This window comes from Urtica dioica, chromosome 12 (genome assembly GCF_054948205.1).
Source record: "Urtica dioica subsp. dioica isolate 48M chromosome 12, U.dioica_male_clone48M_v1_H2, whole genome shotgun sequence".
Classification (NCBI taxonomy): Eukaryota; Viridiplantae; Streptophyta; class Magnoliopsida; order Rosales; family Urticaceae; genus Urtica; species Urtica dioica.
The window spans coordinates 1,757,929-1,770,442 of NC_142767.1; positions in this window are offsets into that span (position 1 = coordinate 1,757,929).

Consider the following 12,514-nt stretch of genomic DNA (forward strand, 5'->3'; position numbering starts at 1 on the left):
TGACTCGACTCGAGGAGCGAAGCTCAACTCGGGGAGACTGACTCGACTCGAGGAGCGAAACTCGACTCGAGGAGGATGACTCGACTCGAGGAGCGAAGCTCGACTCGAGAAGAGTGACTCGACTCGAGGAGCGAAGCTCGACTCGAGAAGAATGACTTGACTCGAGGAGCGAAGCTCAACTCGAGGAGACTGACTCGACTCGAGGAGCGAAACTCGACTCGAGAAGGATGACTCGACTCGAGAAGCGAAGCTCAACTCGGGGAGACTGACTCGACTCGAGGAGCGAAACTCGACTCGAGGAGGATGACTCGACTCGAGGAGCGAAACTCGACTCGAGGAGGATGACTCGACTCGAGGAGCGAAGCTCGACTCGAGAAGAATGACTTGACTCGAGGAGCGAAGCTCAACTCGAGGAGACTGACTCCACTCGAGGAGCGAAACTCGACTCGAGGAGGATGACTCGACTCGAGGAGCGAAGCTCAACTCGGGGGGCTGACTCGACTCGAGGAGCGAAACTCGACTCGAGGAGCGAAGCTCGACTCGAGAAGAATGACTTGACTCGAGAGGCGAAGCTCAACTCGACGAGACTGACTCGACTCGAGGAGCGAAACTCGACTCGAGGAGGATGACTCGACTCGAGGAGCGAAGCTCAACTCGGGGAGACTGACTCGACTCGAGGAGCGAAACTCGACTCGAGGAGGATGACTCGACTCGAGGAGCGAAGCTCGACTCGAGAAGAGTGACTCGACTCGAGGAGCGAAGCTCGACTCGAGAAGAATGACTTGACTCGAGGAGCGAAGCTCAACTCGAGGAGACTGACTCGACTCGAGGAGCGAAACTCGACTCGAGAAGGATGACTCGACTCGAGAAGCGAAGCTCAACTCGGGGAGACTGACTCGACTCGAGGAGCGAAACTCGACTCGAGGAGGATGACTCGACTCGAGGAGCGAAACTCGACTCGAGGAGGATGACTCGACTCGAGGAGCGAAGCTCGACTCGAGAAGAATGACTTGACTCGAGGAGCGAAGCTCAACTCGAGGAGACTGACTCCACTCGAGGAGCGAAACTCGACTCGAGGAGGATGACTCGACTCGAGGAGCGAAGCTCAACTCGGGGGGCTGACTCGACTCGAGGAGCGAAGCTCGACTCGAGAAGAATGACTTGACTCGAGAGGCGAAGCTCAACTCGACGAGACTGACTCGACTCGAGGAGCGAAACTCGACTCGAGGAGGATGACTCGACTCGAGGAGCGAAGCTCAACTCGGGGAGACTGACTCGACTCGAGGAGCGAAACTCGACTCGATGAGGATGACTCGACTCGAGGAGCGAAGCTCGACTCGAGAAGAGTGACTCGACTCGAGGAGCGAAGCTCGACTCGAGAAGAATGACTTGACTCGAGGAGCGAAGCTCAACTCGAGGAGACTGACTCGACTCGAGGAGCGAAACTCGACTCGAGAAGGATGACTCGACTCGAGAAGCGAAGCTCAACTCGGGGAGACTGACTCGACTCGAGGAGCGAAACTCGACTCGAGGAGGATGACTCGACTCGAGGAGCGAAACTCGATTCGAGGAGGATGACTCGACTCGAGGAGCGAAGCTCGACTCGAGAAGAGTGACTCGACTCGAGGAGCGAAACTCGAGTCGAGGAGGATGACTCGACTCGAGGAGCGAAGCTCGACTCGAGAAGAATGACTTGACTCGAGGAGCGAAGCTCAACTCGACGAGACTGACTCGACTCGAGGAGCGAAAATCGACTTGAGGAGGATGACTCGACTCGAGGAGCGAAGCTCAACTCGGGGAGACTGACTCGACTCGAGGAGAGAAACTCGACTCGAGGAGGATGACTCGACTCGAGAAGAATGACTTGACTCGAGGAGCGAAGCTCAACTCGAGGAGACTGACTCGACTCGAGGAGCGAAACTCGACTCGAGGAGGATGACTCGACTTGAGGAGCGAAGCTCAACTCGGGGAGACTGAATCGACTCGAGGAGCGAAACTCGACTCCTGGATGATGACTCGACTCGAGGAGCGAAGCTCAACTCAAGAAGAATGACTTGACTCGAGGAGCGAAGCTCAACTCGAGGAGGATGACTCGACTCGAGGAGCGAAGCTCAACTCGGGGAGACTGACTCGACTCGAGGAGCGAAACTCGACTCGAGGAGGATGACTCGACTCGAGAAGAATGACTTGACTCGAGGAGCGAAGCTCAACTCGAGGAGACTGACTCGACTCGAGGAGCGAAACTCGACTCGAGAAGGATGACTCGACTCGAGAAGCGAAGCTCAACTCGGGGAGACTGCCTCGACTCGAGGAGCGAAACTCGACTCGAGGAGGATGACTCGACTCGAGGAGCGAAGCTCGACTCGAGAAGAATGACTTGACTCGCGGAGAGAAGCTCAACTCGATGAGACTGACTCGACTCGAGGAGAATGGTTCGATTTCAGGAGCAAGACTCGACTCAAGGAGAATTACTCAACTCGAGGGGCAAGGCTTGACTCGAGGAGAATGGCACGACTCAAGGAGCGAAGCTCGACTTCGAGGAGAATGACTCGACTCAAGGAGTGAAGCTCGACTTTGAGGAGAATGACTCGACTCAAGGAGCGAAGCTCGACTCGAGGAGAATGACTCGACCCGAGGAGCGACGCTATACTCGAGGAGTGAAGCTCAACTCGGGGAGACGGACTCGACTCGAGGAGCGAAACTCGACTCGAGGAGGATGACTCGACTCGAGGAGCGAAGCTCGACTCGAGAAGAATGACTTGACTCGAGGAGCGAAGCTCAACTCAAGGAGACTGACTCGACTCGAGGAGCGAAACTCGACTCGAGGAGGATGACTCGACTCGAGGAGCGAAGCTCAACTCGGGGAGACTGACTCGACTCGAGGAGCGAAACTCGACTCGAGGAGGATGACTCGACTCGAGGAGCGAAGCTCGACTCGAGAAGAATGACTTGACTCGAGAGGCGAAGCTCAACTCGAGGAGACTGACTCGACTCGAGGAGCGAAACTCGACTTGAGGAGGATAACTCGACTCGAGAAGCGAAGCTCAACTCGGGGAGACTGACTCGACTCGAGGAGCGAAACTCGACTCGAGGAGGATGACTCGACTCGAGGAGCGAAGCTCGACTCGAGAAGAATGACTTGACTCGAGGAGCGAAGCTCAACTCGAGGAGAATGACTCGACTCGAGGAGCGATGCTCGACTCGAGGAGAATGACTCGACTCGAGGAGCAAGGCTCGACTCGAGGAGGATGCTCGACTCGAGGACCGATGCTTGACTCAAGGAGAATTACTTATCTCGAGGAGCGAAGCTCAACTCGAGGAGACTGACTCGACTCGAGGAGCGAAACTCGACTCGAGGAGGATGACTCGACTCGAGGAGCGAAGCTCAACTCGGGGAGACTGACTCGACTCGAGGAGCGAAACTCGACTCGAGGAGGATGACTCGACTCGAGGAGCGAAGCTCAACTCGGGGAGACTGACTCGACTCGAGGAGCGAAACTCGACTCGAGGAGGATGACTCGACTCGAGGAGCGAAGCTCGACTCGAGAAGAATGACTTGACTCGAGGAGCGAAGCTCAACTCGAGGAGAATGACTCGACTCGAGGAGCGATGCTCGACTCGAGGAGAATGACTCGACTCGAGGAGCAAGGCTCGACTCGAGGAGGATGCTCGACTCGAGGACCGATGCTTGACTCAAGGAGAATTACTTATCTCGAGGAGCGAAGCTCAACTCGAGGAGACTGACTCGACTCGAGGAGCGAAACTCGACTCGAGGAGGATGACTCGACTCGAGGAGCGAAGCTCAACTCGGGGAGACTGACTCGACTCGAGGAGCGAAACTCGACTCGAGGAGGATGACTCGACTCGAGGAGCGAAGCTCAACTCGGGGAGACTGACTCGACTCGAGGAGCGAAACTCGACTCGAGGAGGATGACTCGACTCGAGGAGCGAAGCTCGACTCGAGAAGAATGACTTGACTCGCGGAGAGAAGCTCAACTCGATGAGACTGACTCGACTCGAGGAGAATGGTTCGATTTCAGGAGCAAGACTCGACTCAAGGAGAATGACTGAACTCGAGGGGCAAGGCTTGACTCGAGGAGAATGGCACGACTCAAGGAGCGAAGCTCGACTTCGAGGAGAATGACTCGACTCAAGGAGTGAAGCTCGACTTTGAGGAGAATGACTCGACTCAAGGAGCGAAGCTCGACTCGAGGAGAATGACTCGACCCGAGGAGCGACGCTATACTCGAGGAGTGAAGCTCAACTCGGGGAGACGGACTCGACTCGAGGAGCGAAACTCGACTCGAGGAAGATGACTCGACTCGAGGAGCGAAGCTCGACTCGAGAAGAATGACTTGACTCGAGGAGCGAAGCTCAACTCGAGGAGACTGACTCGACTCGAGGAGCGAAACTCGACTCGAGGAGGATGACTCGACTCGAGGAGCGAAGCTCAACTCGGGGAGACTGACTCGACTCGAGGAGCGAAACTCGACTCGAGGAGGATGACTCGACTCGAGGAGCGAAGCTCGACTCGAGAAGAATGACTTGACTCGAGAGGCGAAGCTCAACTCGAGGAGACTGACTCGACTCGAGAAGCGAAACTCGACTTGAGGAGGATAACTCGACTCGAGAAGCGAAGCTCAACTCGGGGAGACTGACTCGACTCGAGGAGCGAAACTCGACTCGAGGAGGATGACTCGACTCGAGGAGCGAAGCTCGACTCGAGAAGAATGACTTGACTCGAGGAGCGAAGCTCAACTCGAGGAGAATGACTCGACTCGAGGAGCGATGCTCTACTCGAGGAGAATGACTCGACTCGAGGAGCAAGGCTCGACTCGAGGAGGATGCTCGACTCGAGGACCGATGCTCGACTCAAGGAGAATTACTTATCTCGAGGAGCGAAGCTCAACTCGAGGAGACTGACTCGACTCGAGGAGCGAAACTCGACTCGAGGAGGATGACTCGACTCGAGGAGCGAAGCTCAACTCGGGGAGACTGACTCGACTCGAGGAGCGAAACTCGACTCGAGGAGGATGACTCGACTCGAGGAGCGAAGCTCAACTCGGGGAGACTGACTCGACTCGAGGAGCGAAACTCGACTCGAGGAGGATGACTCGACTCGAGGAGCGAAGCTCGACTCGAGAAGAATGACTTGACTCAAGAGGCGAAGCTCAACTCGAGGAGACTGACTCGACTCGAGGAGCGAAACTCGACTCGAGGAGGATGACTCGACTCGAGGAGCGAAGCTCAACTCGGGGAGACTGAATCGACTCGAGGAGCGAAACTCGACTCGAAGAGGATGACTCGACTCGAGGAGCGAAGCTCAACTCAAGAAGAATGACTTGACTCGAGGAGCGAAGCTCAACTCGAGGAGGATGACTCGACTCGAGGAGCGAAGCTCAACTCGGGGAGACTGACTCGACTCGAGGAGCGAAACTCGACTCGAGGAGGATGACTCGACTCGAGAAGAATGACTTGACTCGAGGAGCGAAGCTCAACTCGAGGAGACTGACTCGACTCGAGGAGCGAAACTCGACTCGAGAAGGATGACTCGACTCGAGAAGCGAAGCTCAACTCGGGGAGACTGCCTCGACTCGAGGAGCGAAACTCGACTCGAGGAGGATGACTCGACTCGAGGAGCGAAGCTCGACTCGAGAAGAATGACTTGACTCGCGGAGAGAAGCTCAACTCGATGAGACTGACTCAACTCGAGGAGAATGGTTCGATTTCAGGAGCAAGACTCGACTCAAGGAGAATGACTCAACTCGAGGGGCAAGGCTTGACTCGAGGAGAATGGCACGACTCAAGGAGCGAAGCTCGACTTCGAGGAGAATGACTCGACTCAAGGAGTGAAGCTCGACTTTGAGGAGAATGACTCGACTCAAGGAGCGAAGCTCGACTCGAGGAGAATGACTCGACCCGAGGAGCGACGCTATACTCGAGGAGTGAAGCTCAACTCGGGGAGACGGACTCGACTCGAGGAGCGAAACTCGACTCGAGGAGGATGACTCGACTCGAGGAGCGAAGCTCGACTCGAGAAGAATGACTTGACTCGAGGAGCGAAGCTCAACTCAAGGAGACTGACTCGACTCGAGGAGCGAAACTCGACTCGAGGAGGATGACTCGACTCGAGGAGCGAAGCTCAACTCGGGGAGACTGACTCGACTCGAGGAGCGAAACTCGACTCGAGGAGGATGACTCGACTCGAGGAGCGAAGCTCGACTCGAGAAGAATGACTTGACTCGAGAGGCGAAGCTCAACTCGAGGAGAGTGACTCGACTCGAGGAGCGAAACTCGACTTGAGGAGGATAACTCGACTCGAGAAGCGAAGCTCAACTCGGGGAGACTGACTCGACTCGAGGAGCGAAACTCGACTCGAGGAGGATGACTCGACTCGAGGAGCGAAGCTCGACTCGAGAAGAATGACTTGACTCGAGGAGCGAAGCTCAACTCGAGGAGAATGACTCGACTCGAGGAGCGATGCTCGACTCGAGGAGAATGACTCGACTCGAGGAGCAAGGCTCGACTCGAGGAGGATGCTCGACTCGAGGACCGATGCTTGACTCAAGGAGAATTACTTATCTCGAGGAGCGAAGCTCAACTCGAGGAGACTGACTCGACTCGAGGAGCGAAACTCGACTCGAGGAGGATGACTCGACTCGAGGAGCGAAGCTCAACTCGGGGAGACTGACTCGACTCGAGGAGCGAAACTCGACTCGAGGAGGATGACTCGACTCGAGGAGCGAAGCTCAACTCGGGGAGACTGACTCGACTCGAGGAGCGAAACTCGACTCGAGGAGGATGACTCGACTCGAGGAGCGAAGCTCGACTCGAGAAGAATGACTTGACTCGCGGAGAGAAGCTCAACTCGATGAGACTGACTCGACTCGAGGAGAATGGTTCGATTTCAGGAGCAAGACTCGACTCAAGGAGAATGACTGAACTCGAGGGGCAAGGCTTGACTCGAGGAGAATGGCACGACTCAAGGAGCGAAGCTCGACTTCGAGGAGAATGACTCGACTCAAGGAGTGAAGCTCGACTTTGAGGAGAATGACTCGACTCAAGGAGCGAAGCTCGACTCGAGGAGAATGACTCGACCCGAGGAGCGACGCTATACTCGAGGAGTGAAGCTCAACTCGGGGAGACGGACTCGACTCGAGGAGCGAAACTCGACTCGAGGAAGATGACTCGACTCGAGGAGCGAAGCTCGACTCGAGAAGAATGACTTGACTCGAGGAGCGAAGCTCAACTCGAGGAGACTGACTCGACTCGAGGAGCGAAACTCGACTCGAGGAGGATGACTCGACTCGAGGAGCGAAGCTCAACTCGGGGAGACTGACTCGACTCGAGGAGCGAAACTCGACTCGAGGAGGATGACTCGACTCGAGGAGCGAAGCTCGACTCGAGAAGAATGACTTGACTCGAGAGGCGAAGCTCAACTCGAGGAGACTGACTCGACTCGAGAAGCGAAACTCGACTTGAGGAGGATAACTCGACTCGAGAAGCGAAGCTCAACTCGGGGAGACTGACTCGACTCGAGGAGCGAAACTCGACTCGAGGAGGATGACTCGACTCGAGGAGCGAAGCTCGACTCGAGAAGAATGACTTGACTCGAGGAGCGAAGCTCAACTCGAGGAGAATGACTCGACTCGAGGAGCGATGCTCGACTCGAGGAGAATGACTCGACTCGAGGAGCAAGGCTCGACTCGAGGAGGATGCTCGACTCAAGGAGAATTACTTATCTCGAGGAGCGAAGCTCAACTCGAGGAGACTGACTCGACTCGAGGAGCGAAGCTCAACTCGGGGAGACTGACTCGACTCGAGGAGCGAAACTCGACTCGAGGAGGATGACTCGACTCAAGGAGCGAAGCTCAACTCGGGGAGACTGACTCGACTCGAGGAGCGAAACTCGACTCGAGGAGGATGACTCGACTCGAGGAGCGAAGCTCGACTCGAGAAGAATGACTTGACTCGAGAGGCGAAGCTCAACTCGAGGAGACTGACTCGACTCGAGGAGCGAAACTCGACTCGAGGAGGATGACTCGACTCGAGGAGCGAAGCTCAACTCGGGGAGACTAAATCGACTCGAGGAGCGAAACTCGACTCGAAGAGGATGACTCGACTCGAGGAGCGAAGCTCGACTCGAGAAGAGTGACTCGACTCGAGGAGCGAAACTCGACTCGAGGAGGATGACTCGACTCGAGGAGCGAAGCTCGACTCGAGAAGAATGACTTGACTCGAGGAGCGAAGCTCAACTCGAGGAGACTGACTCGACTCGAGGAGCGAAACTCGACTCGAGAAGGATGACTCGACTCGAGAAGCGAAGCTCCACTCGGGGAGACTGACTCGACTCGAGGAGCGAAACTCGACTCGAGGAGGATGACTCGACTCGAGGAGCGAAACTCGACTCGAGGAGGATGACTCGACTCGAGGAGCGAAGCTCGACTCGAGAAGAATGACTTGACTCGAGGAGCGAAGCTCAACTCGAGGAGACTGACTCGACTCGAGGAGCGAAACTCGACTCGAGGAGGATGACTCGACTCGAGGAGCGAAGCTCAACTCGGGGGGCTGACTCGACTCGAGGAGCGAAACTCGACTCGAGGTGGATGACTCGACTCGAGGAGCGAAGCTCGACTCGAGAAGAATGACTTGACTCGAGAGGCGAAGCTCAACTCGACGAGACTGACTCGACTCGAGGAGCGAAACTCGACTCGAGGAGGATGACTCGACTCGAGGAGCGAAGCTCAACTCGGGGAGACTGACTCGACTCGAGGAGCGAAACTCGACTCGAGGAGGATGACTCGACTCGAGGAGCGAAGCTCGACTCGAGAAGAGTGACTCGACTCGAGGAGCGAAACTCGACTCGAGGAGGATGACTCGACTCGAGGAGCGAAGCTCGACTCGAGAAGAATGACTTGACTCGAGGAGCGAACCTCAACTCGACGAGACTGACTCGACTCGAGGAGCGAAACTCGACTTGAGGAGGATGACTCGACTCGAGGAGCGAAGCTCAACTCGGGGAGACTGACTCGACTCGAGGAGAGAAACTCGACTCGAGGAGGATGACTCGACTCGAGGAGCGAAGCTCGACTCGAGAAGAATGACTTGACTCGAGGAGCGAAGCTCAACTCGAGGAGACTGACTCGACTCGAGGAGCGAAACTCGACTCGAGTAGGATGACTCGACCCGAGGAGCGAAGCTATACTCGAGGAGTGAAGCTCAACTCGGGGAGACTGACTCGACTCGAGGAGCGAAACTCGACTCGAGGATGATGACTCGACTCGAGGAGCGAAGCTCGACTCGAGAAGAATGACTTGACTCGAGGAGCGAAGCTCAACTCGAGGAGGATGACTCGACTCGAGGAACGAAGCTCAACTCGGGGAGACTGACTCGACTCGAGGAGCGAAACTTGACTCGAGGAGGATGACTCGACTCGAGAAGAATGACTTGACTCGAGGAGCGAAGCTCAACTCGAGGAGACTGACTCGACTCGAGGAGCGAAACTCGACTCGAGGAGGATGACTCGACTCGAGGAGCGAAGCTCAACTCGGGGAGACTGACTTGACTCGAGGAGCGAAACTCGACTCGAGGAGGATGACTCGACTCGAGGAGCGAAGCTCGACTCGAGACGAATGACTTGACTCGAGAGGCGAAGCTCAACTCGAGGAGACTGACTCGACTCGAGGAGCGAAACTCGACTCGAGGAGGATGACTCGACTCGAGGAACGAAGCTCAACTCGGGGAGACTGACTCGACTCGAGGAGCGAAACTCGACTCGAGGAGCGAAGCTCGACTCGAGAAGAGTGACTCGACTCGAGGAGCGAAACTCGACTCGAGGAGGATGACTCGACTCGAGGAGCGAAGCTCGACTCGAGAAGAATGACTTGACTCGAGGAGCGAAGCTCAACTCGAGGAGACTGACTCGACTCGAGGAGCGAAACTCGACTTGAGGAGGATGACTCGACTCGAGGAGCGAAGCTCAACTCGGGGAGACTGACTCGACTCGAGGAGCGAAACTCGACTCGAGGAGGATGACTCGACTCGAGGAGCGAAGCTCGACTCGAGAAGAATGACTTGACTCGAGGAGCGAAGCTCAACTCGAGGAGACTGACTCGACTCGAGGAGCGAAACTCGACTCGAGAAGGATGACTCGACTCGAGAAGCGAAGCTCAACTCGGGGAGACTGACTCGACTCGAGGAGCGAAACTCGACTCGAGGAGGATGACTCGACTCGAGGAGCGAAACTCGACTCGAGGAGGATGACTCGACTCGAGCAGAATGACTTGACTCGAGGAGCGAAGCTCAACTCGAGGAGACTGACTCGACTCGAGGAGCGAAACTCGACTCGAGGAGGATGACTCGACTCGAGGAGCGAAGCTCAACTCGGGGGGCTGACTCGACTCGAGGAGCGAAACTGGACTCGAGGTGGATGACTCGACTCGAGGAGCGAAGCTCGACTCGAGAAGAATGACTTGACTCGAGAGGCGAAGCTCAACTCGACGAGACTGACTCGACTCGAGGAGCGAAACTCGACTCGAGGAGGATGACTCGACTCGAGGAGGATGACTCGACTCGAGGAGCGAAGCTCAACTCGGGGAGACTGACTCGACTCGAGGAGCGAAACTCGACTCGAGGAGGATGACTCGACTCGAGGAGCGAAGCTCGACTCGAGAAGAATGACTTGACTCGAGGAGCGAAGCTCAACTCGAGGAGACTGACTCGACTCGAGGAGCGAAACTCGACTCGAGTAGGATGACTCGACCCGAGGAGCGAAGCTATACTCGAGGAGTGAAGCTCAACTCGGGGAGACTGACTCGACTCGAGGAGCGAAACTCGACTCGAGGATGATGACTCGACTCGAGGAGCGAAGCTCGACTCGAGAAGAATGACTTGACTCGAGGAGCGAAGCTCAACTCGAGGAGGATGACTCGACTCGAGGAACGAAGCTCAACTCGGGGAGACTGACTCGACTCGAGGAGCGAAACTTGACTCGAGGAGGATGACTCGACTCGAGAAGAATGACTTGACTCGAGGAGCGAAGCTCAACTCGAGGAGACTGACTCGACTCGAGGAGCGAAACTCGACTCGAGGAGGATGACTCGACTCGAGGAGCGAAGCTCAACTCGGGGAGACTGACTCGACTCGAGGAGCGAAACTCGACTCGAGGAGGATGACTCGACTCGAGGAGCGAAGCTCGACTCGAGACGAATGACTTGACTCGAGAGGCGAAGCTCAACTCGAGGAGACTGACTCGACTCGAGGAGCGAAACTCGACTCGAGGAGGATGACTCGACTCGAGGAGCGAAGCTCAACTCGGGGAGACTGACTCGACTCGAGGAGCGAAACTCGACTCGAGGAGCGAAGCTCGACTCGAGAAGAGTGACTCGACTCGAGGAGCGAAACTCGACTCGAGGAGGATGACTCGACTCGAGGAGCGAAGCTCGACTCGAGAAGAATGACTTGACTCGAGGAGCGAAGCTCAACTCGAGGAGACTGACTCGACTCGAGGAGCGAAACTCGACTTGAGGAGGATGACTCGACTCGAGGAGCGAAGCTCAACTCGGGGAGACTGACTCGACTCGAGGAGCGAAACTCGACTCGAGGAGGATGACTCGACTCGAGGAGCGAAGCTCGACTCGAGAAGAATGACTTGACTCGAGGAGCGAAGCTCAACTCGAGGAGACTGACTCGACTCGAGGAGCGAAACTCGACTCGAGAAGGATGACTCGACTCGAGAAGCGAAGCTCAACTCGGGGAGACTGACTCGACTCGAGGAGCGAAACTCGACTCGAGGAGGATGACTCGACTCGAGGAGCGAAACTCGACTCGAGGAGGATGACTCGACTCGAGGAGCGAAGTTCGACTCGAGAAGAATGACTTGACTCGAGGAGCGAAGCTCAACTCGAGGAGACTGACTCGACTCGAGGAGCGAAACTCGACTCGAGGAGGATGACTCGACTCGAGGAGCGAAGCTCAACTCGGGGGGCTGACTCGACTCGAGGAGCGAAACTGGACTCGAGGTGGATGACTCGACTCGAGGAGCGAAGCTCGACTCGAGAAGAATGACTTGACTCGAGAGGCGAAGCTCAACTCGACGAGACTGACTCGACTCGAGGAGCGAAACTCGACTCGAGGAGGATGACTCGACTCGAGGAGGATGACTCGACTCGAGGAGCGAAGCTCAACTCGGGGAGACTGACTCGACTCGAGGAGCGAAACTCGACTCGAGGAGGATGACTCGACTCGAGGAGCGAAGCTCGACTCGAGAAGAGTGACTCGACTCGAGGAGCGAAACTCGACTCGAGGAGGATGACTCGACTCGAGGAGCGAAGCTCGACTCGAGAAGAATGACTTGACTCGAGGAGCGAAGCTCAACTCGACGAGACTGACTCGACTCGAGGAGCGAAACTCGACTTGAGGAGGATGACTCGACTCGAGGAGCGAAGCTCAACTCGGGGAGACTGACTCGACTCGAGGAGAGAAACTCGACTCGAGGAGGATGACTCGACTCGAG